Source organism: Varanus komodoensis, unplaced genomic scaffold (genome assembly GCF_004798865.1).
Source record: "Varanus komodoensis strain SLA01 unplaced genomic scaffold, ASM479886v1 scaffold18_3, whole genome shotgun sequence".
NCBI lineage: Eukaryota > Metazoa > Chordata > Lepidosauria > Squamata > Varanidae > Varanus > Varanus komodoensis.
In genome coordinates this window covers 14,629,550-14,637,671 of record NW_025335549.1, presented here as the reverse complement: position 1 = coordinate 14,637,671, position 8,122 = coordinate 14,629,550, and the positions used below count along the sequence as shown (strand labels likewise).

Sequence of the window (8,122 nt, the reverse complement as noted above, 5' to 3'; positions counted from 1 at the left end):
AGGCTTGTGCATCCACACTGCCTCCCACTGCATCATTTCACAGGGTTCCTGATATCCATTTGCAACCCTCCCATAAGCACAGAAAAGCCCTGCTGAATCAGAGCGAAGACTACCTAAGCCACCATTTTTCTCCACAGCGGCCAGCCAGATTGCCCACAACCAGGGCATGAGTGCTATGGTGAATCCCCCAAAAACCATACGTGATCCTGGAGGGGATAGGTAGTCATGAGGACTAGCAGCCCCATCCTCCATGAACATACCTAATCCAGTTATACAGACATTCAAGTTGGTGGACATCCCAACATCTTTTGATCACAAATACTGCAACAGACACAGTACTATGTGAAGGAATATTTTCCTTCCTCTCTCCTGAGTCATCCTGATGGGATGTCTTATAAGAAAGGGAGCAAAACGTCTCCCGATCTTCTTCCTCCAGACCATGGTTATCTTTCCACATCTCTATCGTGCCTCCCTTTACTTGCCTTTGTTTCTAAGCTAAACAGTCCCAGATGTTTCAACCTCTCCTAACAGAGAAGTTGCTGCAGTCCCTTGTGTGGCTCTTTTCCGATGTTTGCTGCACGTCTGATCCCCGTGCAAAGAGGCCCAGGGACGTGTGGGAGACTGCGAGGGTTCAGAACTGCAGGTGAACCCTGGGAAGCACCCAGGGCAGGCCCAACTCTCCGATGCGTGTGCATCCAGGCGTGCCTTTGTAGTCGCTCTGCAAGCTTTCCTGCATGCACCCCCAGTCTTATGTTTCACAATACAGTAAACTATCATAAACTTGAGAGCACGATTGGATGCAGCTTGTCTCTATAGAGCCTAAAAAACTAAAATGTCATGGTGACACAAAAACGAATGACTAAACATTATTAATGATAATGGTGAGAGGGGGAAATGACCTAACTCTCTGTCAGCTCCAGTTTGATTATTCATGTCTATGCATGTATTGCTAGAATTTCAAAGGCCTCATTTTTTTAAATATTCCACATGACATGAGATGGTGCTATTAAAATAAGATCCACTGTTTCGCCAAAGCCCCGATTTTCATAGTTCCGATAGATTAAGAAATTTTGTTTATTCCATGTATGTGTAAAGGATAATGATTTTGGTGTTTTTACTTAATATACATTTTAGGAAGTAATTAGGGCCATTTCAGTGGCTGTTCCTGTCTGTGGATGATGCAAATATAGATTTGATCCGATTCAAGTTGCGACTCCGTGGAGAGATGGGCAGTGTGGCACAGCCCTGGGATCATGATATGTGCAGAAGGCCAGAAGGAAAGGAAAACTGCTCTGTGTGTTTGCATTTCAGAACCACTGCTGCCGGATGGCCTGTCTCCATGCCTGGTTACAACCGGAAATCACGGTATGACTCCTTAAACTAAAGAGAAAAGCAGAACGCTACCCTAGTATTTGTGAGCATCTGTTCATTTCCCTACCCTAAATCTGCCCCACGCACCTGAACTGCCCCTTCCCCCTGCATTTGGGAGGTCCTCCCCCTGCACTGCACAAAGGAATCTCTGAAAGTTCAGGCAGACCAAACACCGCACCTTGTCCCAATCCATCCCTTGATGAAAGCTGGCATTTCAGAAATCCAGGGGTTAATCACAGATCAGTCCTGGGTACTCCAAAGGGCAGCTTGTGCACCCACCAGACAGCTTTTTATTAGTATTGTTTCTAAGATGTTAAAGGAACAAAATTTACCTGGGAAATATAACTGAGGGGCCAGCTTGCTGCAAAGCCCCGAAACAGCACCCCTTCAGAGTGAGAAGAGTGGGCTTACATGGAAGATCTCAGGGCTACACTTCTTCCTGGTTCTTCACTTTCCCGGCAAGCTCTTTTTCCTTCCATACGGGGACCATGACTTCTGGGAAATGAGTGTTCTGGGACCATAGGACCCATGATGACAGTCACTGTTGGAGCGGGCAGGTCCCAGTTCCCAAGGCCGCCATTTGTGGAGAGTGTCTACAGCTTTCCAAACATGCCCACTGACCTGAAAATGGGAGAGGGACCCCAGGACTTTGCAGGATGGGAAGGACAAGGGGACCTGTGGAAGGAAGAGCAGAAGGCTGTTTGTGCCTGCCTACAAGGAAAGAACTAGGAGATCAGACCTTTTCGTCTGCTAAGCTTGGTCTGCATCCAGATTCTTATTTTGGAGACCCTTGGACCATTCATGATCATCACACGGATGAATCCTCTCCTAGCCCCGAGTGTTTCTCTTTTGAAGAGCTTGAAGAGGTAGCTGCATCTTAAAGAATAAGTTTAGCAGTGCAGACTGACAACTTCTTAACAAAGGAAAAATATAGGGGCCGTGTTTTATTAGGAACAGGTTCAGAAAATAAGGATAAACAGAGCAACTCATGACCCATGAACATAAAGGGCTACATTTTCCTTCCCCATCAAAGTTCCTGTTCGTCTCCTGACCACTTTCTCCTCGCTGTATCTGCCACAACGCTCTTTTCTCTGCTTTTGCCACCTCCCTTGATGCCATGTACAGAAATTGTTCAGGGGGAACATGGCCACAGCATGAAGGCAAGCAGAGTGTGCCTGGGCCAGGTGACGTCACTTGCAAGAGATGTTAGGACTTGGAAGGCCTTATATAAAACACACCAAAGATCATACACAGGCTTCAGAGCTTCTCGGTGCAAAGCCATGGAATGACTCTGGAGCCTTTGGACAGAGTCATGGGGCCCTTTGGACACTTACAGAGCCCCTCGGGAGAGACCATGCGGCGGAGATGTTTAAATGAGCACCCACGTGAATGGGAATAGACAGATCAGCTCTTGGCCATGGAACTGACCTCCTGCCATGAGAGACAGCAATTCCATGGGAATTGCCCACAGGCTGAGCCTCTCCACCCCCCACACTCAGGGTGGCTGGACATATGTCCTCATTGACAGAGGTCAGTCCTCTCTTGGAAGGCCCCTTCTAGTTTGAAAGGCTGGCCAATCAAAGCCCAGTTCAAGGATAAAGAATCCTAAGAAGGGAGAACAGGAAAGGGCCTTGAATTTCTATTTATTTATTTAATTCACTTTTTATCATCTAATAACCAAGGCTCTCTGGGCGATTAACAAAAGTTAAAACTAAACAAAAGTTAAAAAGACATGCACACAAACCATAATTTAAAAGAACAAAACCTCCCTTGGCACTCGCAACAGAATGTGCAAAGTAACGGCTATTATTAACCATTCATCCCATCCGTCTGCCCACCTTTGAAGCGTATAGGTTGTTACCATGCCATCATCTCTGTTGAATGATTTTTTTTCTTTTTAAGTTATGGCTGTTTATTCTTTTACATTTTGTTATCTATTTTCACTGCAGACTTCTTGTTCTGGTGCAGTCGGGCGGGGTGGGGGCTTTCATTCAAGTTATCTTTGAAAAGCACTAAATATGTTCCTCTGGTTTTAGTTTCCATGGTTGTGTGGAAGAATCAACATAAACAAAGAATCATTCAACAGTCTTACAAGCTTGGAGAAAAGTGAAAATGGGAAATGCTTGGTGGGTCAAAGAGGAGTGGTGGCCAGGTTCTCTCTTCATCTTTCTAAAGTACCATGTAGCCATTTCTACTCCATTTACCTGACTATAATTCATATTAATTCCTGGCCATAATTCTTATGAATTAATAATTCATATATTGATCGTCAATGACTGGGGACCCAGAACCAGCTTGCGAACTAACCTGGAGTGTATTCCACAATGGAAACAACTTCCATTTCCTTCTTTCTTCCTTAGAGTGCAGTCCTAAAGGACTGATACTTTATAGATAGGGTGGTTCCGGAAAGGTGGAAGAACCACCAACACAGGGCTGGCTTGGACTCTGGGGCTGAAGTTCCCCACCCAGCTAGTGGTCCTTGTGGGACATTTACCTGCAATTTCCCCAATAAATCTATGCCTGGCATTCTAGAACACGGACTAGCCTTCTGTCCTGCCCCCAAACTCACCAGCTCACCACCAAAGTGCTGAAACAACAGGGATGGTATATAACTTGAAACAGCTTCCCTTTTCAGAAACACTGGCCAGCAAAAAGGTCTCAGTGACTCAGCAAAACCAGCAATTACAGAAACACAGCTCTGTGTATTTTTCAGAAATGAAGCTTTTCGCTTAATGCTGTGTCATGATGAATATGCACTTTTTTGAAAAAAAATAACAATAATCACAAGACATGCAAATATACAGCTTGGAGGCAGTTCCTTATGATGAATACCATATAGATGGGTGAGACCATTTATCTAGCTCTGTGGAATGGCTTTGCTGAGCAAAAGGAAATCCAGTCCTGGCAGGTGGGACACAGAACGAAGTATAACTCCAGGTGGATGAGACCCCACTGGCATGAACGAGATAGGAAAATTTAGGAACAGCACCTTGCATCCCTCCAAGGTATCACCTGCCTTAAGACCTTGTGTCTTTTTTCTGGCACATTCTGCAGTGCTTACCAGTTTCTTGTCTCTCTCTGTGTTGTTTTTGTTTAAAGAGATTATGAAAGGATCTGCAATAAAAGCAGCATTTATATAATGACTTTCAGCCAGTTCTCAGGCCAGTTCACAATAGGAAACATACCAACAGAGTGCATCGGAAGGGGCCATCTAGTCTGACCCCCAGCTTCAGCCACCTCTGCTCATGACATGCCCACCATATGCACGTCCAGCCTGTCCTTGAACACCTTCACCAATGGGGCCTCAAGCACCCCCCGTGGAAGCCCATTCCACACCCTCGGGGCCCTAACCGTCAGGAAGAAAACAACAATAGAAACAATACAGCATCAAAATAAAAATAGACAATGTTGCTGTTCTTGCTGTTGTTATGTCACCTCTGATGTATGGGAGCCCCATGGATGAAAGCCTTCTAAAATATCCTGTCCATGACAGCTCTGCTCAGTTGTTTTAAGTTCAAGGCTGTGGCTCCTTTTATGGAGTCAGTCCATCTCATCTTTGGTCTCCCTTTCCTATTCTGCCTTCAACTTTCCCTAACACGATTGTCTTCTCCAGTGAGTCTTGCCTTTTCATGATGTGCCCAAAGAAGGACAGCTCAGTGTTCCAGGGTAAACCCTACCTTGATTTGATCTGGGACCCACCTGTTTGTTGGTTTGGGGTGTTCACAAAACTCTCCTCTAGCACCATGTTTCAAAGCAGAAAAGACAAGTAAGAAACGGTTAAAAGTCTTCCCCTAATATTCATAAGATAGCAAAGTAGGCACTCTCTGGGAAGCATATTTGAGTGGCCATGTGTCCTCTTTTACAGAAGGCAGTTCTCTGTTGCCACGGCAGCCCAACCTAAGCCCAGTTTAAAGATGAAGGGCCTTCAAGTTGCCCATGGAGCGATGTGGGCAGCAGACAGAATGGGAAGGCATACAGATCAGCCATCAACAAGCTTCTCCGTGATGATGAGATGGACCGTTCTTCTATTTAAAGTGTAACAGTTATTTCAATATTTGCATCTATATATATACATTAGCATAAGCAGGGAGTTCTGTTAGCAATCACCGTCCCGTCTGGCCCTCTTTTATGCTGATGCGTCTTCATGCCCTTTCATAGAGTGAGACCAAGCATTGTTCTGGAGGCAGCACATCCCATAGTTTACATGGGTGACGATGCCTTCCAAAGGGTCCATGCTACATGCTGATGCCCAGGCTGAACTACCAGATGCATAGATTTCCCCACTAGACCCTGGCACCCTCCTGTTGTCAAGCACCGCCCCCTTCTCCCAGGCTCCTCCCCACGTCTCTGGTCAGAGGCTCTGCAGACTTGCAACTCTGCATCAGAGGAAGCAAACAGGGACTGCAGGCAAACAGGAACTACAATTCCCCTTGCTTGCCACTAGGTGGCAAAGTCCAACAGAGCTACCTACCTGCTTGCTTCTTGCGGGCTCAGGGTTGACAGTCTTGCTCAAATGTCGGAACTGGGAACCTTTCCCAAGAGGGAACCTCAAATTGTCATGCATAGGAAAAGCTTTACGATTGAGACACCCAGGAGCAAAACCTTGTAGTAGTCCACAAAGAACTCCCCTAGCTTCTCCAGGGCAAGTTGTTAGACCACTGTGTTAAAAGTTCTCCATATATCATACTTTATGATTCTGGAAGTCATCGCTGTTGTGGGAGACTCTGCAAGTGATATATGACCACGGGGCTGCTGAAATATCAACGATCGGCCCTTTTACAACACACCATATAAAACTGATTCCAGAAGCTTTGGCCCTGCAGCCTGGGAAATAATATTCTGTTATGGCCTGTATTAAAAATCGGAAGGGATAAGAATTTAACTTCTTCACCACAATATATGTGCTTATTTTCCCACTGTAAGCTTAACCTACAATAAGATCTGCATCTTCTTGAATCATCAGGAAGGATTCCTCACCCCAACACCATCCCTTCATTATCATAAGTACTATGATTTCATTTCTAGACTGCCGAATAACCAAAGCTCTCTAGATGGCTTACAACAATGCACAAAAATAATACGATAAGAAACACAAGAAATCAGAAACATCTAAAAACATACAGTGAAGAATAACCTTGTAGAAGAAAAACACTGTGGATAGGAATGCATGCTTCTTTTCTTTTCCTGCCATATTTTCAGGACGCGGTCAGAAGTTCTACTGTTATTTGTAAAACGAGTTAATCTGATTCCCTCTTACAGCGTGCCCAGCAGAGAATGTGTCAAAAGCACCTCACACGCACAATAGTGGGGAGTGGCTTTGAGGACAGATGGACAGCCTGTGCCAGGGTCCAGATTGTTCAGCGGCTCCATCTGCTTGCCAGAACCAGGTCAGTCCCAGCAGTGAGTGCAGGAAAAAGGCAAATTAAATTAAAGTGAATTGAATTAAGGCAAGGCCGGAAACCCTTTTGGTTGCCAGACACAGGGAGGGCTCAATGGGGAACCTTGAAGCCCCCAGGTAGGCCAGATCTGACCTGTGGGGTTCAGCCTTGATAACCTCACTGTGTCACTGTATCTTATTCAGCTTATACTGGTTTTGAAGGCTGTCTTGGAAGACGGTCTGAGATCTCAGTAAGTAAAAAGGTGTAGCTGCTGGAGTTTTGAGTAGATCCAGTTTAACTGGTGAGATCATGCTGATCTTCTACCATCTGTCTTGAGCTTCATGACTGATTGAGGACTCAAACCCAGCTCTTCAGAGTCCTGGTCCAACTCTCTAACCACCGCACCACACTGGCTTTGACCTTTACGTTTTTAAAGTACTGGAGCCACTTAAAAATCATCTTCCCCAATGTGAACCAGCTTGGGCATCTCTTCCATGTTTGCCACCTTTTTTGAGTTCCTCTGCCATCAGGTAGACAGGTCCTTTTTGATAATGGCATCCGTAATTTGGAACAGCCTCTCATAAGTACATAGGAAGTCGGCCCATATGCCGAGTTAGCTCATTGGTCTTTCTAGCTGCCAACACTGGGTGCCTGCAGCTCTTCGGGGGCATCCTACCTCTTCATCCTCCCTGCAGATGCCTGCAGACATACACTCTGCAACCAAGCTATGGTCCCAAGAGCCACCCACCTGGCTCTCCTCTCTGCTCACCTTTCCACAGGCAGCAGAGTGCTTTATTCATTTGTATTCAGCCTGCAGTCTCAGTCTCCAGACTAGCTCTTCAACATACACCTTGAAGGCCATCATGAATGCCATTCTTGGTGGAAGGGAGGGATATAAACTTAACAAATACAAGAAATACCAAACAACTCTGTCCCCGCAGAACTCAAGTTCCCATGGGGAGAAGAAAATGGCTGCTCTGTCAGTCGAAGAGGTGGAATATCGTGAGTGGCAGCCAGGCCCTGTGCTCAGCTCTGCATTAACAGTATTCTCGGTATCGCCCAGTATTCCCCAGCGAGCATGCGCAGAGTGCCTGGGAGCTGTAGGGCTTTGGTTTTGTGCTTACAAAAATGTAGCATTCAAATGCCTGAATTTAAGCTGTAAGAGTGAGTGTGTGTGTGTGTGTGTGTGTGTGTGTGTGTGTGTGTGTGGTTTTATTTATATGCAACTCTGTATCGAACAAGATCCCTGAAGTGGTCAGCGATGAAAGACAGAAAAAAGAAGCAAAACACAGAATTAAAATATTTTAAATTCTGCTATGTCAATTGCGTTGGTTTAAGGCAGGTTTAAATAAAACTGTCTTCAGAAGGCACTG

The 8,122-nt window shown here is 45.6% G+C and overlaps 2 long non-coding RNA genes across 2 annotated transcripts; one reads left to right on the top strand and one right to left on the bottom strand.

The window, feature by feature from the left end:
* Window positions 1-1,041: 1,041 nt before the first annotated feature.
* Window positions 1,042-4,050, bottom strand: LOC123022030. Its single transcript, XR_006414456.1, has 2 exons — window positions 3,941-4,050; window positions 1,042-2,046 (listed from the first exon to the last, which is right to left on the bottom strand). It is a non-coding gene; the product is annotated as an uncharacterized LOC123022030 (long non-coding RNA).
* Window positions 4,051-4,240: 190 nt separating this feature from the next.
* On the top strand, window positions 4,241-7,916 carry LOC123022070. Its single transcript, XR_006414462.1, has 4 exons — window positions 4,241-4,376; window positions 5,237-5,407; window positions 6,631-6,758; window positions 7,691-7,916. It is a non-coding gene; the product is annotated as an uncharacterized LOC123022070 (long non-coding RNA).
* The last annotated feature ends 206 nt before the right edge of the window (window positions 7,917-8,122 follow it).